The 18,497-nt window shown below is 35.7% G+C and overlaps 1 long non-coding RNA gene across 2 annotated transcripts in view; it reads left to right on the top strand.

Annotated features, from left to right (window-relative positions):
- The window catches only part of LOC127482892 (uncharacterized), a 436,536-nt gene that overhangs the window by 100,136 nt on the left and 317,903 nt on the right, over positions 1-18,497 (top strand). For both annotated transcript variants that reach the window (XR_016232585.1, XR_016232584.1), the window contains exon 2: positions 6,814-6,952. This is a non-coding gene — a long non-coding RNA (uncharacterized LOC127482892). The remainder of the gene's footprint in view (positions 1-6,813; positions 6,953-18,497) is intronic.

Below are 18,497 nucleotides of genomic sequence, written 5' to 3'. Positions count from 1 at the left end.
GACCTATTCATCCTGATTAAAATTATGAGAGGAAAGAAATAAACGGACCCAGTCTAGTCCTTACTGGGAAGAACAACGAGCAACTCTTACATTTGCCCAAGGTACTATGTTAAGTCAAACAATCTTATGATGGACTGGTGCTTCTCCACAGGCAGGAAATTCTGTTGTAAGCTGAAACTGATGCTAGTTGTATAGAGTACTGATAGAAAATGTAGAAATTAGACAAATGGATGTAGGAGAGTAAAGGCAAATGGACCAACCATTCATATTGTTCAACTAGCAGTGTTTTATAAATATGTGTTCAGAGTACTAGGTGGATCTTGAAAAATTACAACCATAGGAACATACAAGAAAATTGACACTGTGCTCACCTTGTGCTTGACTGTCCTATAACCATAGAATAGTCTCTTGGGTTTGGCACTCTCCACCTGCAATGCCATTCCCAGAGTCTCTCACAATTTCTCACTGTGGCTTTCATAACAGTTCTTTGATTTACTGAGTTTTCCTGCCAGTAGTTTATACCATTGTTAATCTTCCCCACAATAGAAAGTTGTTTTTTTTTTTTTTTTCAATTAGGTAATTTACACTCTCCATTGCTATACCTTTGCATCTGTTTTTATGCCAATATTCTCTGACTAGTCCGTATTCTCATTGATATTTTTACTGAAAACTGTGCAAACCTAGCTAATTGTTGATCCTCGTCACATTCTTTTGAAAGGAACAAATGATCTTGAGAGGCCATCTCTCTTTTTTAAAAATATTTATTTTATTTATTTGAAAGGCAGAGTGACAAAGAGAGATAGAAGACACAGAGAGAGGTCTTTCATCTGCTGGTTCACTCCACAAATGGCCATGATGGCCTGAGCTGAGCTGATCTGAAGCCAAGAGCCAGGAGCTTCTTCTGGGTCTCCCACAAGGGTGCAGGGGCCCAAGAATTTGGACCATCTTCGACTGTTTTCACAGGCCATAGCAGCAAGCTAGATTGGAAGAGGAACAGCAGGGATTCAAACTGGTGCCCATAAGGGATGCCAGCACTGCAGGCTGGGGCTTTAACCAGCTGTGTCACAGTGCTGGAGAGGCCATATTTTAATGGAATAATGAAATAGAATTTCCCGTATATATTGGAAGAATTAACTTTGGAGATAATACTCCAGTGTATTTGTCTCAAATTATATAGTAAATTACTGAAACAAAAATCGCAGAGCAAGCAAGCCTGGGAGTATAATCCCAGAAACAAAAATGAAGAAAAGGCCTGAAATAATTACCTTCTGATTTTAGAGTTTTATACTGTTTAGTGTAGAATGCTGAGTGATGATTAAAAGTCCAATGAGTATCCCCAAATAAGACACATTAGCTCATCAAAGTTTTAGTTTCTCTGAAATAAATGCTGCTAGTTGATTCTCTAAGAATTGATGTCTGATAAATGTCTTAGTGCATGGATTCAAGGTGAATATGGATTAATTGGTTGCTCAGGGAGATTTCATTGATCAATAATAGCAAACAACAGGAAATGGAAACTTGAGTGCTAACAATATTTTTAGAGTAGACCAAAGGAAGTAATCACTGCACAAATTCAGATCTGCTAGAGTGGATTAATAGATTGATGGCACTTTATAGTTGTTGATATTCCTAACATTTGTCTATCCACTACTATTTACTTGGAATGGCATGTACATTTGAGTATGATGTTCTACCATCATATTAAAATTAAGGCATTCTCATCATCATCATTTGAAATTTTCCCTGATCAACACAGACTCATTATAAGCTATCTATTCCCTCCCACTTGACAGCTATACTGCTGGCTTAAGTGGTTTTTAGTTGAGTATAAAGCAAAACTAAGAAACTTGGAAAATCCCCAGGTTTCCATTCACAAGTCATTTGGGGCCCAGTGTTATTGCAGATTGTGCCCAGGAAATATTCTGCAAAACCTGCAGTTCACCAATTTAGATTTGTAACCCAAACTTTAATACTCCAAGGTGTTGATTAGCTTCTGCTTTTGCACATGTTAGCTCTTAGAATAAACATGTACATTCATATGTGATTTATTGTTGTAAAGTTTTCAGTTTTGGTCAGTAGGCATTATATCTTACAAGTATTAATTCATTTCTTAACTGAAGACTAGGGATATTTTAATGCAAATATCTCTATGCATTGTTATTATAGCTAATGAACTACTAAAATGTGAACTCTTTGAACTCAGGCAGTATTTACTAAGTTGTGTATGCTCATTTGTATATGTCAAAATCTACAACTGCATTTAATTTATATCATAATTAAATAGGACAAATTTTGCAGTTAGAAAATATTTTAGAATCAGAATTTTTTTTTTTGACAGGCAGAGTGGATAGTGAGAGAGAGAGACAGAGAGAGAGAGAAAGGTCCTCCTTTTGCTGTTGGTTCACCCTCCAATGGCCGCCACAGCCAGTGCGCTGCGGCCGGTGCACAGCGCTGATCTGCTGGCAGGAGCCAGGTGCTTCTCCTGGTCTCCCATGGGGTGCAGGGCCCAAGCACTTGGGCCATCCTCCACTGCACTCCTGGGCCATAGCAGAGAGCTGGCCTGGAAGAGGGGCAACCGAGACAGAATCTGGTGCCCCGACCCGGACTAGAACCTGGTGTGCTAGCACTGCTAGGTGGAGGATTAGCCTAGTGAGCCGTGGCACCGGCTAGAATCAGAATTTTTAAAGTATACAAATTTAGTGATAGTTTTACTTTTAAAGATGTATTTATTTGAAAATCAGATTTACAGAGAGAGAGGGAGAGGCACACACAGAGAGATCTTGTATCCACTGGTTCACTCATCAATTGGCTGCATTGGCCATGTCAGAGCCAGGCCAGAGCCAGGCCAGAGCCAGGACAAAGCCAGGAACCAGGAGCTTCTTCCAGGTCTCCCACATGGGTGCAGGAACTGAAGCTCTTGGGCCATCTATGCCTTAAGCAGATTTTAATTAAAAGTACATACAAATTTTTATTCATTTTTCAATATTTTTAATTTCTTTCAACTATTCAATCCATTTCTTTTACTATAATTTGAACATATGTGTCAAAAATATATATGCTTATTTTCTTTATTGGCATCAGAGGAAGTGAAGAATATAGGGAGAGGAGGAAACTATATTGTAAATAATAAAAATGATCCCTGCCTTCCTCAAGCAGTATTTTGCCATTAACCAGAAGAGGCATCTTGGGTAAGTCCCTTCATTATAAGCTTCACATACTTTTTCTATAAAGTAATATTGAATGGCCAGGTGATCTTTAAATGTTCTAGGAATCTATAGCATAATTAGAATGAAAAAATATATTGAAAAAAAAAACTTAAGGGAAATGTGCCAAATAAGCTAAAGCAACTGTACTATAATATACTAAGTATCTATATATTGTAGTATAAACTAGATGGCGTGTATACAAGCCACAAGATACTTCTGTTGAAATCATGTGATGCATTTAAATTATAGAAACAAGTGATCTTGTGTTTTACCCTTCATAAAGTTTCCACATTGAAAAAAAAAAAAGAAACCAAGAATGATCTTTCCAAAAATAACAGCATTTATTCTGCAGATGAATTGTAATTTTTATAAAAGCTCTGCTGTCTCTTTTACTCTGAGTTCAAAGCCATGCTCTGGTTCTCTTTAGAGAACACAATATTTTGGGACTTATCCCAGATAATAATCAATGCAAGACCCTGTGGCAAAAATTCAACACAGATGCTTAGATGGATGGTGACCTCATGATATCTACCGAATGTTACTATTCCTGCTTTGGCTCCTAATAAATGCTTGGGCAGTTAAATACACAGAAGCTGAATGCAAGTACAGGCAATGGCCCCAAGAGATGTCAGGAGCAATAAATACTGAAGATCTGGAAATGTGGTAGCTGTTGATGGCCTGAGATAGTGTTCCAGCACAGTGAGTCCCAGAAACTGGCAGCCAGATATCAAAGGGAAAAAGATAACTTCTAGATTTTTTTTTGTAACTAGAGGAAAAAAGCCTCTGCATAGGAGCTACAGATGTATATAAGTAGCATGTTACGAGAATGTCATTTTCAAAGGCTACAGGATGTGTGATTTTTGTGGTATTAATGCGTTGTCATAATAGCTTTGGTTCACCAGAAAAGATGACCCTTAGATGAACAACACTCTGAAGTCAGAGTTTACGAAATTTGTTAAAAGTCTCATTTAAAATTCATTGTATCACCTATTTATTCTTGCAAATAGATCTGCTATTTGATACTTGTTTGTAAGACTCTTTAGGATAGAGATCAGTGGTCTCTTCCATGTATTTGTAGACTTGATAATGCCCAGCAGGTTAAAAATACATGATACGGCAACAGCAATAAGACTTTATATTTAAAAATGCTCTCAGACACATCTCCATACCTTTTTCTCATGAGTCTCATAATAAAAAAGAGAGATTATTCATATTTTGCATAGGAAAATTTCAAGTTTAGGGATCTCTAAGTCACTAGTCTGAGAACAATACCCCCTAAATGATAGAGCTAATTCTAAAATATTTTCATATTAAACCGAAAGCTTTACCTATCATATCACCTGGGCTTCTCAAAGCATGTGATGTTTTCCTCTCACTACAGCAAAGAGAGAGTCACTGTTCACTCGGCATCTACTGTAATAGGCACTATCCTAAGTATTTTAGTTTTTAATAATTTCTCCTCCCAACCCTATGAAGTGGGTCCTATGTCCCTATTGCAGTAGATGTGTTAATTTAGGCAACCTAAATGGCCTTCTCTGCATAACATTACTAACAAGGAGATAAGCCGGAATGCAAGCCCAGAACTAAATAAATGTTGATGACATCATTATGGGATTGAGAGTAAGATTATATAGAAAATAAAATTATATCATTCTACTAGACACTTCAGGTACATATACAGCTTGTATATACAGTCAACATAAAAAGGTTCTGACTTGCTTTAAGTCTGTTTCCTTTGGCTTTCAAAAAAGTTGTAAAAGGTGATGTGTGGAGAGAGAACTTGAGTGTGGAGGAGGTACTGTGAATTAGGATGACTTGAAAATATAGGAAGAAACACTCTTTCAATAATATTTCAGATCTATAGAAAAATTTAGATTATATTTACTGCATTAAAAGCAAACTAGCTTTTGATGGATAGGAGACAAGTTACTGCTTTTTCCTGGATAAGTGTCTTCCTTTGTAAATTGACACAGCAACGTTAAGAGTTTTCATACTAAGTAACCAGAAAGGTGGATGTCTGAATTTTCACCTGTTTACTCCACGTAATTTAAATAAAGCTAAACCAAGCCATTTGGATATCTTCTCTACTACATCTAAAGTAATTTTGTATTAGCTGAGATATTCCTAATAATGATAGAATTAGTTGATATAATTTAGCCTTCTTTGCTGGTTGTTAACACAGCCTGTGCTCCCTAAGGATGTCCCTCTGTTCTGGCAGACTTCCAAAACACATGGGTATTGTTTTGAACCTGAGCCAGAATTGCATGGACATTCTAGAATTTACTCATTTGCTTAATTTCACGTGTTCATCCAAGAGCAATTCCCTGTAGTAATTCCAGATAAAGACTGAATAGTGAACAATAAAGTATGGAACAATTATGAAGCTGAGAGATACATGCATCAAATTTCTAGCTCTTATGACATGTAAAATTGACAGTTGGTCTTCCTCACCTTTTCTTTTTATAAATTATCATTTTCCTTACTGTACTCTGCCTATGTCTCCCTGTCACTAAGCTAGAATTCTGCAGCCCCACCAATCCTTGAATGTCTGTGGTTCCCTTTGTTATTTCTACACCAAACCTATTACAAAAATGTTACAATGATAAACATCCACTTAATTATGACATTTTAATGAAAATACTAACCTTATTTTTTCCAGGCCAAAATTGACTGATAAGTTTCTCTTCTACTGTAGATTAGTAATTGATAAAAGTGCTAGTGAAGGGGCCGGCGCCGTGGCTCACTTGGTTAATCCTCCGCCTGCAGTGCCAGCATCCCCCCGTATGGGCGCTGGGTTCTAGTCCCAGTTGTTCCTCTTCTAGTCCAGCTCTCTATGGCCTGGAAAGGCAGTGGAGGATAGCCCAGGTGCTTGGGCCCCTGCACCCGCATGGGTGCAGGCTCCTGGCTTTGGATTGGTGCAGCACGCCGGCCGTAGCGGCCATTTGTGGGGTGAACCAACGGAAGGAAGACCTTTCTCTCTGTTTCTCTCTCTCACTGTCTAACTCTGCCTGTCAAATAAAAAAAAAGTACTGGTGAAACAATTCGTGGTAGGGCAATGCCTGAACTACCTGCTGTACTAACTCAGGGGCAATAACTACAGTTGCCTCAACTGAAATTAATGATGAAATTTCATATTTTACCATACTTTGTGCTTTGATTGGTGGTGGTTTCACATATTAGCATTTATAATATTAATACAGTGTTAACAATATTATCATTTCCTAATATACCATGGTTGTTTTAGTTAATATATTAATAGTAATAATGTAAATATTTTTATATTTTATAAATGTTCATATGTTAATTTTAATGTATAAATAAACTATAAATCAAAAATATATGCTAATATATATTATATGAAATATAAGCATTACAGGCATCCATTAAACCTACTGTGTTGGACAGTCACCCTCTCTATCCTCCTTATAAAGTCATCTCTTCTGTCAGCACTAAGATGTCTATTAGAAAGCCTTGCTTTTGTTGGCCTACCAGGCACACAGCCAGTTGGCTACAAGCCTACAGGTTTCAGTGCCAGATTTTCATAGGATCTTCTCAAAGTTGTTTGGTAAAGTGTAGACTAACATTACCTATTTCTTTTCCCTTACAGAAATATGTCATGAGAATAAATGAGATAATTTAGAAGAAGTACTTTGAGATCCTGGAAAGAAAATGCATTGAGCTTATCCAAGTTGTTGTAGTCCTTAGTATACTCATTTATTAAATACTACATTGAAGTTGACCTGAAGGTAAGGTTTGGAACTTTACTATTACTGTATTCGAACATAAGGCTTCTACAAAATTGTTTGCAATTTGCTTCCAGGCTAACAATACATGTTAGAATTTCTCATTTTATTGAATATGAAGTTGTGGAATTGCTTCCCTTCCTAAGTGCATTTGCAATGTAAACAATTTGTTTTACAAATCAAGGGCATTTTTCATAGCTGACATGTTGTAATTTCCAATAGAAATATAAGCTAAATTGATGAGTTCATTAGGAGGCGTAGAGTAAGGTGATGCTCATTTATTTTCAAGGGATGAATATAACAGGAATACTAAGTTTGTTTTTATTTTTATTGTTTTCCTTCTGAACAAAAGAATGAAGAAATCCCAAATTGTCAAAAAGGGAAAACAATGGGCGAACAGAAGCTTGTGAATAAAAGATTTTGAATGGAGAAAAAAAGGATAACTTACTACAAAAAGACTAATAATTTAAATGCAGTCTTCCCTTCTTTGTGCATGAACAGAAGGCAAAGCTTTTTTGTTATGAGTATTCTTCTGTTTTTGTCTTATCAGATTACCTCTCCTATTTTCCAATTGTACAAGTATATAGAGAGACACTAGTCTAGGTTACCCAATTCCAGACCATAAGTGGATAGTCTAAAAAAAAGCTGAGTCTGAGACATTACTTTAGTCTGATGAAAGACCATTTTTCCCATATTAATTATCTTCTATTTTTTAAATTATTTGTAAATGAGAGAGGAGGGCTTTTTCAAGAACAGGAATGTCCTTCTTTATTCCTGAACCAGAGCTTTCCAGAGGCAGACATCCTCTGTATGGACAAGTTAGGGACCTTATTTTATATTTGACAATTCTAGATTGATAAAAAAAATAGAATGTTTTCCACCATTCCTAATTTTTTTTTTAACCTGGGAAGAAATAGATTGAGTTCCAGCAAGTGCAACATTATGTTCTTTATTTGAATACAAAAAGAATTGTAATCCACTAAAATAATGTGTTAGATCAAATGTATAAAATAGAATAAAGCCATAATAAAGTTCTGCTGTCCTTCTAAAGGCATATGTCACTGAATTCAAATAATATTCCTTCAAATATTAGAAAATGCTATGCATTATCTTTATGAGTAGTTATAAAGAGAATACCATTTTGACGTCTTTATTTTTAACAGCACTGTCAATATAATGTATTCATATTATTAGAGTTGGAAATGCTAATTCAAATCTATATTACCTTACGAGAAAATGTAAGAAGGATGCCAAAATCTGTTTTAAGAAAATGAAACTTAGACTTGAGACATTTGTAGTATATGTTTCCAAAGCATTGGCCCAAAATATAGACAGAACATATATATTTTTTAAAGAGATGAGTATGTTTAAATTGTGTGAGTAATTTATTATAATAAGCAAAGAAATTTGCTTCCCTTTATGCTTAACACACTTTTTAGCAGGAAATTGCTCACCTAGGAACCATCAATACTCTTATACCACTTACACTGTCTTGCAGTATAAGGCTTTTGTATTTGGGGGTGTATATTTTACATCTTCTAACTCACTGACTGATGGATGCTTATCATGACATTTCCGGAACCTGAGCTGGGAGAGCCAAGAAGGGTAAGTTGAGGCTCCCCTCTTGTGTTCCTCCTCAGTGTTATGACTGTATTCTGCAGAGAAGGAATTTAAAGGTAATCTTTCTTCAAATTTCCTCTTAGTATGAATTGTTACAGGTTGGGGACAGAGGGTTACCCTATTTGCTGATCTTTGGCCAAAATATACAATTTTTAAGATTTATTGTTGAAAATTCTAATTTCGTATATTATTTCTGCTTCTGTATACTGGATATATAGATATTGAAACAGAAAAATACCAACAGGTATGTATGTGAGTAAATTATTTTATACATTGAATATTTATAATTATATAGCAATATTTTCAACTATAATTGAACTTTGATCCAAACAGTAAAATTTTTTAAGTAAAACAAATATATTTCACAAAATATATTATTTGATATATACACTAATGCAGCCATTTATATACTAATGTAGCATTTTACCTAAAAGAAAAATAAAAAACCTAGTGTGTGACCTTGAAATTTTTTCCTGTATAGATCAGTGCCTCTAGTGTGTATAGGCAGTGGAACTAGCTAAGCCATCTCTCCCTCAACATGATATCCAGTGTTCTTGTAGATTGAAAGAAAAGTGAAAGAAGGGGTAAAACGCATAATATTCCCCCTTCAGTATAACAAAATATTTACTTTGGTATTTATTGCTCTAAATTAATTTGAGCAGAAAATAATGAATGATGAATTACTTAAGGAGAGTAAAATGCAACTGTAAAGAATGATACCCCTGAAGATGATGATGTATTAGGCAGACCAGCATGGACATCTAAATATGAATTTGTAAAGAAATTGTCAGGAATAAAGAATATTAAGGAGCAGACAATATAAGAAGGAAATATGCTAAGAGATGATAGTGAGAATACTGGCTTAAATGTAATTATATGTTCATATTAGGGAATTACTGTTCATTCTATCTTGGATAGAACAGGTTCAATCAGGTGATGGAGAGTATTGAAAACCAGATGCAGCACATTGTGCCTGATTGCAGTGGTCAATAGGACACTATTGTAGATTATTAAGGAGAAAACAAAAGCAATGGGTTTGAAAGAGTAAATCAGTGATAAGAAGAATAAAAGCTTTTGGGAAAGAAGATTCTGGAAAGACTACCAGATTCCATGCACTAAAAAGCTACTGCATGAGTTGGTAATAGGAGGAAATAATGGACATATTTCATGTCTTGATGGATTTTGTCACTGCAAGAAACACTGCATGCAGTGAAAGACAGAAAACTGATACTTTTTTTTCACTTTTCTCTTAATTTGGTTAAAGTGAAAGACTTTAATGAGCTTATGGTATAAATTAAAGGAGACTTTGAAGAGAACCTGGTACAATTGTTAAAGGAAATAGAATGTTTCCAGGGATCATGGGCATAGATGAATCTAGAATACTGATGAAAATAAAGAGACTTCAGTAAATATGAGAAAATAGACGTAGAAACAGTGCTCTCTAGGAGTATATTAATTAGAATTCCATGGTTATAATAAAAACTGATTTTTAATGATAACTCAGAGCAATAGAGCATCTTGAATTGCTTTCTAAACATTCAGTGATTAATTTGTGCTCAAAATAGGTTTAGTACTCTTGTTAGCAGACACAAAGGATCCATTCTTGGGGTGCTGAAAAGCACTCAGCCTCAAGCGGGAGTGTCTCAGACAGAAGCTGTATTTACCTCTGACAAGAATAAGAGATGGTGGGAAGCTATAGTTCCTTGAAGAACCACCTCCTTGAGAAGCCGTTTTCTAGGGCTTTAACAGCAAATATTCAGGGAGATTCCAGGATGTAGCAGAGGGTCCCTCCTGCTTAAGGAAAATACTTCATCCTCCATATGTTTAAAACTCTGACTCAGATTAATTTCTCTCGGTGTTCCTTGATTGACTAGTGGGCTGGCCCCCTTGACATACAGTATTTCAAGATAAACTTTCCTGCAACATCCTCTAAAAAACAAGTTCAGTTCAGTCAACTGTCTCAGATTTTCTGCCTCTATTCTTGTGCTCCCTCTTGCCTAAGTCCTACGCTCTGGATTTTAATATCAATGTATCATAATCCTATGAAAACAAGTAAATCATGTGTGTTTACACAAAAACTTTCTAGCAACCAGAAAATATAAAATTAGAAAATGTATTTTTTTCTAATGAGAATGATACTAAAGTATTTCTTACCTTTGCCAAATAACCATTAGAAATTATGGAACTTTCAATACAAATCTGAAGTATTTTTAAATTTTTTAATGAGAAAGCAATCCCAAATCTTTACATACTTAGAGAAACATCTTATTCTTGTGTAAATACAAACTTCAGATTAAAAAAATATTACTTGATGACTCTGAGAAGAAAATTCAGAATGGCATTGCCTTATATTGTTTCCCTGTTGAATTTTACCAAAATTTATACAATAAAGATTTTATTACTAAGTGTAAATAATCAAATCTCTTAGAACCATAAGGATCAGGCTATCACACTGGTGTTATTTCTTATGTGAAATTATTTTGAGATATAATCAGATTTTAACAGAACATGAATGCTTTTCTAAAATCTAGTTTTTTATGGATAAAAATCAAATGTTTGTAAAATATAAACATGATATCTCTAAACAGTACAGAGACTTCTGTTTAATCAGGCAATCTTCATTAACATGTACAAATAAGATCCTGATTAATGAATTGACAACATTCTAATTTTACAGAAATTTTTCATGGTGTGTTTTTGATTTTTGTATGAAAACAATTAGAAAAAGAGGAGTTTTAGGAGAGGTGATAATGACCCTTTCAAGATAAGAATGATGACCATCTTTCACTTAGTGAGTGCTTACTAAATGTCAGGCATCATGATAAAATCTATAGTATTTGATTTTTCCAGCATCTATCTTTCTCATCTAATATGAGAAAAATAACTTTGAAAATCTTTAATATCTTCCCTAAAATCACACAGTTAATAATGTATCAGCATCAATTTTCAAATCCAGGGAGAAATTCTTTCAATAGCCATGACCTTTGCCACTTTTTCATACTGTCTTTTGATATGTGGTTCAAAATGAGGAAATTGGTCAAAAAGGTCGGTGTGAGTGATCACTTGTTTGCAGCTTGGGAGAAAAACACAACAATCAAGAGTATAAAAACTGTATAGAATCATGAAATTTTAAACTTTTAATTTTAGAGGGAGAGAGACAGAGACAGCATTTTGTCCCGTAGTTCATTCCCCCAAAATCCACAGTGGCTGGAAGCTAGGAACCCAAGCCAGGTCTTCCACACACGCATGGCAGAATTCCAATTAATGAAGCCGTTGCCATTGCATCCCCTGCAGTCGGGAGCTGCAAATGGGTATTGAACATAGACACTTCCTTATGGGATGTGGGAATTTTAGGTGCTAAGACAAACACCCACCCCAAATAATGGAAATTTAAAGATAGCAATACAATTTTCAGATCATAGAGTCCAGGTTCTCAACTGAGAAAACTAAGACTCAAAATAGGAAATTAGCGAGTGACATTACAGATAGATCAAATCAAATAGGCATTTAGTTAATCAGTTTTATAATATTTACAGTAAAACCCTAATGTGTGTGTATATATATATATATTACATATAGTGTGTACATGCACACACGTGTAGACAATCTCTCTTAACATTGGAGATATGATGGGGAGAGGAGATTATGATGAGAAGGCAAGTCACTAAATTGTTCTCTACAACATTTCAAAGGGCAAAAAAAGCCTGTTTGTCATAATCTGTCAAGAGTTAATATTAAATGCAGAAGAACAACCTAGTGAACTCCTTCAATATATGAGGCCCGTATTACATATTTCTACATTTATTATCTCATTTAACACTCACAAGTGGTGTTTGGAACTGTTAAAGTGCGCAGTTAATATATGAGTATCAATATTAATACTTGTTGGCAAGTATACTCATTTTAGAATTATCTACCAGTCCTACATTCACAGATAAAAATGTAATAATTATATAATGATATCTATCAGTGTGGTGTGAATACTAATCATTTTCTCCTCTGGCTTATTTAAGATATAAGGGAAAAATTGTATGCATTTAAAATGATATCTGTTATACTTGTGTACCTTGTGAAACATATACCATGATCAAACTAATCAACATATTCATCACCTCATTGTCATAGTTACATGTTTTGTATGTGTTAAGAATACTTTCATATTTCCAAAAAATTCAGTAATACGACAAGAAATTATTGCCTGTAGGCATCATGCTCTTCATTAGATCCTCCGAGCTTATATATAACTAAACTTGTGTGCACTTTGAACAGTATCTCTTCATTTCTCCCATCCCACAGTCCCTGCCTAACACTATTCTCACTGTTCTGAAGAGTTTGACTTCTTTAGATTCCACATATCAGTTAGATCATGGAGTTTTTGTCTTTCTTATCTGGCTTACTTTATCTAGCATAATGTCGTCAGGGTTCTGCCAGCAGGATTCCCTTCTCTTTTATGGCTGAGTCTAACATTCCATATTGTGTGTATGAGTGTGTAATGTATCCATCCTTGTGTCATCAACAGGGACTTCGGTTATTTCTCTGCCTTTGCTTTTGTGAATAATGCTGCGATGGACATGGGATATGTCTTCAACATGCTGATTTCATTCCCTTTGGAGATATACCCAGAAGTAGAGATGTTGGATCATATGGTAGATAGTTTTCTAATTTTCCGAGAAACCTCAATATTGTTTTGTTTAATGACTGTGCCAATTTACATTCCCACCAACAGTGCACAACAGCTCCTTTTAAACTATTCCTAACACTTGTTATTCTTTCTCTTGTAATAAAAGTCATCCTGGCAGATGTGAGATGGTTTGATTTAGACTTCCCTAATGTTAGTGATATTGAATACTTTTTTCACATGCTTCTTGGTCATTTATATCATCTTCTTAAAAGTGTCTATTCAGGCCCTTTGCTTATTTTTTTAGTTATATTATTTGGTGTTTTACTACTGAGTTATTTGAATTCCTTATACATGTTGTATATTTAACCTACCTTTGGCACTTTAGGCTGGCACAAAAAAAAAAAATACTTCCGAGTGGGAAGTTTGTAAACAACAATTTATTGCTTCCAGTTCTGGAGGTTGGAATGAATATAATAAGGCACTGGCAGATTCAGTGTCATGGATGGTGCTTCCTACTTTGGCCTCACATGTTGGAGACAAAGGGTTTTCAAGTTCCTTCCAGCCACTTTTATAAGGACTCTAATGCCATTTATCCCTCATGGCCTACTCCACTCTGACAATCCCCATGTCTTCACACCAAGGCATTGAGGAATAATTTTCAACATATAATTTGGAAGGAGGTAGGGTACACACATTGAGATCATGGTCAATACCTTATCAGATGTGTGGATTTTAATTATCTTATTCTATTCCAGAGGTTATATCTTCACACTGTTGACTGTTTCCTTGAGAATGCAGAAGCATTTTAGGTAGAATTCCAGACGACCAATGCTTTAAAAACAAAGTTGCCTCTAGTTGGATATGCCTTGGTACATCCCAGCACTTTACTATGGAATATGATTATGTTTCTATACAGTGCAAGCTTTTCTATCCTAGAGTATCTGATTGCAAGTGCTTTAAATGGTATTCAAATATTATTTTGTTTACATATGGTTTTTCTGATATCCAAAAATGAAATGATTTAAATAAGCGCACACACACACCAATATATAGCATCTATGATCCAGATCCAGTTTCTGGACCTCTGTTTCTGCACTATAATCTACTAAAGATATTGTTGAAGGTGTAGATTCCCGGCTGTACTCCAGACAAACTGAATCAGAATCTAAGGCTTGAGCCAGATATGCATTTTTAACAAATTCTTGGTGATTTCTGGGGCTTGTGCTGTGGTTCAGTAGGTTAATCCTCTGCCTGCGGCGCCGGCATCCCAAATGGGCACCGGTTCTAGTCCTGGCTGCTCCACTTCTGATCCAGCTCTCTGCTATGGCCTGGGAAGGCAGTGGAAGATGGCCCAAGTCCTTGGGCCCCTGCACCTGTGAGGGAGACCCGGAGGAAGCTCCTGGCTCCTGGCTTCAGATTAGAGCAGCACCAGCTGTTCTGGCCATTTGGGGAATGAACCAACAGAAGGAAGACCTTTCTCTCTGTCTCTCCCTCTCACTGTCTGTAACTCTGCCTCTCAAATAAATAAATAAAATCTTAAAAAAAACAAAACAAAACAAAATTCTTGGTGATTTCAATACATGTTAATGCTGAGAAGCCTTACTCTGTATTCTCAGTCAAAAGCTGTTCCTTATTGCCACCAAAGGGTTAATTTAGCAACTATGAAAGCATTTTTCCTGTTTATTTTTTGCATTATATTGTGGGAGATTCATAACTCATATGTATCAGGAAGAACCTTGTCTTGAGAGGAAAAAAATATCAATGTTGGAAGCAGTTATTTTCTTTTCCTGAAGAATAAATATATGTATACATGTATATGTATGTACACTTACTTGTATATGAAATAGGAAGGAAAAATTAACTACTGTTGTCACCCTCATATAAATAACGTTTTTAAGAAGTTAAGTTGGGTATATGATTCCAAGAAGAGATATCACATTTGTGTGCATTTTGTCCTTATTTTTGATTCTCCTATCTACACAACCCTTTACAGTGAATAATGGATGCCCTGTACTCCTTTGTAATACAGTCACTGAATTGCACTCATGGAAATCTTCTTTAAAGGTCATCTTGTCCTTCGCTTGACCTCCAAACCTCATGTATTTGAAATTCTATTTTTAAAAGATTTCCACAATTGCAATGTTCTGAAGTCCCCTGAGAACCCATTTAGTGTTGAACAGTCTTTTCCATTATCAAAAGCGTCTTTCTTCCTTCCCCTGTTTTTCTATTAAAATTCATCATTCTCTGTTATGTTTTCAATGAAAATGGAAAATCCGTGGTCATCATCATCTGTGACATAACCCTTCATTGAAGACTGTTAATAAAGACCCTTTAACCAGTTCTTCTCTAGCCAAGTAACATAAGTCCTTTAAACATTCATTAGAATTTCCATTTTCTAATCCTTCAGTTATTTCTTTTCTTCAATCTTGAGCTCACTTCAACCTCAAGTTCTGGGATGTGAAACTAGACAGTAGGAGCTCGCCTTGGCTGAATATAATAGTAGGATTACCTTGCTGTTCTTATTTACTCTACTCCTATATATGCATCCTGTAGAACTCTGAGAGGTACAGATAAGATGTAAATGGTGTCCTGATGCTCATGGTCTTGAATAATTTCATAGCATTTTTTCATAAAGATATGGATGCTATTCCCAGGAACCTGGCTAGTTTGTATCACAGGTAATTACTTTCGGCCTATCTATAGCATTCTAGGTTTCAATTAGATGAAATATTCTTCATTTTCACCGAGAAAGCCATTATTGCAAAAAGTTGTTTCAGCGGAACAAAACAGCACTGCATTTTAACAGAGAAAGGACCACTTTATATTCATCCTGTAAAAAGGCTAACATTCCTCACAGGTATGAAACACAGTAATACAGACTCTTTCTCCCCAAGTTAATGTACATGATTCAACATGCTATTTTTTTCTTTTATATCCTGATCTGGTTTAGTTATCCTAAATGCTATGAAGAAAATCTACCTTGATAATGTATTTTCATTCACTAGTTACAGTGACTTTTTAAGATAGAACTTGACAGGTGGCATTTACCAGATAAAATGCTGGGCCATATTTGAGGGCCTGGGATTGATTCCTGGTTTCAGCCCCTAGTTATTTGTTAATGCAGGCAGGAGGTGGCAGTGTTGATGTTTTAAGTAATTGAGTCTTTGCCACCATGTAGAAGTCCTGGAATCAGATTCATCCATCCAGGGGCCAATGTGGGTATTTGGTGAGTGAATGATGGAAGTTCTTTATCTCTGCCTGTGTTTGTCTTTCTGTCCTCAATAATTTTTAAAAAGATATTTTGAAAAATTAAAAGTTAGGTAAAATATGAAATTGTCAAAATTGCAAGTGATATGTATGTATACTTGTTTTATTGATATTATTGAACATACAGAGGATTTACTTCATTTTTTAAGATTTTATTTATTTATTTATTTGCAAGGTAGAGTTACAGACAAAGGGAAATACATGGAGAAGGGTCTTCCATCTGCTGGTTCACTCCCTAGATGGCCACAACAGCTGGAGCTGAGCCAATCCAAAGCCAGGAACCAAGAGCTACTTCTGGGTCTCCCACATGGGTGCAAGGGCCTAAGCACTTCGGCCATCTTCTACTACTTTCCTAGTCCATAGTAGAGAGCTGGGTCAGAAGAGGAGTAGCCAGGACACGAACCGACACCCATGTGGGATGCCGGCACCACAGGCAGAGGCTTAACACACTATGCCACAGCTCCAGCACCAAGAATTTACTTTTTTTTTGCTTGTCTTTTATTGTCTTCTTCCATGTTAGAAAAGACCAAAGAATATGAATATATGTATGTATATACATATATATATGAACACATGTATATGCACACATTATTCCATAAAAACCAGTTGATCATTTATATGTCAGTGCCTACAATTTATTAGTCATCAAAAATTCGAAAACATGTTAGAGCATTCTGGCTTTTGATGTATTCTCTATTTGAATAGATTTGCTTTTTTTTTTTTTAATAGCATCTTCACTATTACCTCATTTTTTGGTAAGATTTATTTTATTTATTTGAAAGAGCAGAGTTAGAGAGAGAGAGAGAGAGAGTGAGAGAGGTCCTCCATTCACTGGTTCACCCTCCAAGTGATGGCAACATTTGGGACTTGGCCAGGTAAATGCCTGGAGACAGGAGCATCTTCCAGTTCTCCTACACGGGTACAGGGTCCAAGCACTTGGGCCATCCTCAGCTGGTTTCCCAGGCACATCAGACACATCAGCAGAGAGCCTGAAAGGAAGCAGAGCAGCTGGGACTCTAACTGGTGCTCATATGAGATGCCAGGGTCGAAGGCAATAGCTTTACCTGCTATGCCACAATGCCAGCCCAAAGGCTTTCTGTTTTGCTTTCTCACATACTCGACTTCTTGGAAATCGCATATTTTGTTTTAACCTGTTTAACTCTATGTGCATTCTAGAGCCTCTTAGATGCATGTGAAGGCTCAGGGGCCTTTGCAGAAGGGTTACAGCAGCACTTCTATATCCACTCTTTCCTCAAGTCTTTCCCTACCTTCCTGAACATTCTTCCCACGATGGGAAGAAGCTTCTGCCTAAGCAGGCTTTGTGAAGGCATATCTTCCTAAATGGAATGCAGCTGCATTAGCAGAAGGTTTGGGTTATTATTAGATATTTCTTTTAGGAAAACTCCTTATCATACTCCAAGGACATAGAAGATGAGCCAGGATCGGAAGTGGAGCAACCGGGACTCAAACCCTTAATTATATATTTGTAAAAACAGATAAAAAAAGATCCTTTTCGAAGATTAAAGATGTGGAAACAAATAGGGTGGTTTGTGAGCATAAATCTGTGGGAATGTATTCAACATATATTAGACCATAAACTGTTAAAGGGCAGGAACTATACCTAATTACTTAAATTACTTTAATAATTAATTACTTCCCTCTAGATACTGAATTAGATGAAAGATACATGCTCAAAAAATTATATTTTGCAAGTGCACCTTTGCTTTCTGGAATAATGAAAATGATTTTTAAAAACCACTAAAACTGAAGTATAACTTTTTTCTATGAGTCACTTCATAGCAATATAAATATTAGGTCATCACTACTATTTTCAATAAAGTGCATTTGGATCAACTCCAAAACTGTTTTGCACAGTTCATTTTTTTCTCTTCTGAAAAATCATTATTGTGGTGGCTTTTCATAATTAACAAGCAAAAATCATAAAATAATATTCTTAAGACATAAAAATTCAACAGTATGGGGTTGTTTTCTCTCATGAAGCATTCAGCAGATGGTAGGATCACTGTGATTCTTGGTGAG

This window comes from Oryctolagus cuniculus, chromosome 4 (genome assembly GCF_051225735.1).
Source record: "Oryctolagus cuniculus isolate XC-2025 breed Fujian yellow rabbit chromosome 4, ASM5122573v1, whole genome shotgun sequence".
Classification (NCBI taxonomy): domain Eukaryota; kingdom Metazoa; phylum Chordata; class Mammalia; order Lagomorpha; family Leporidae; genus Oryctolagus; species Oryctolagus cuniculus.
Note: the sequence above shows the minus strand (reverse complement) of the source record. Positions and strands in the feature narration are given on the sequence as shown.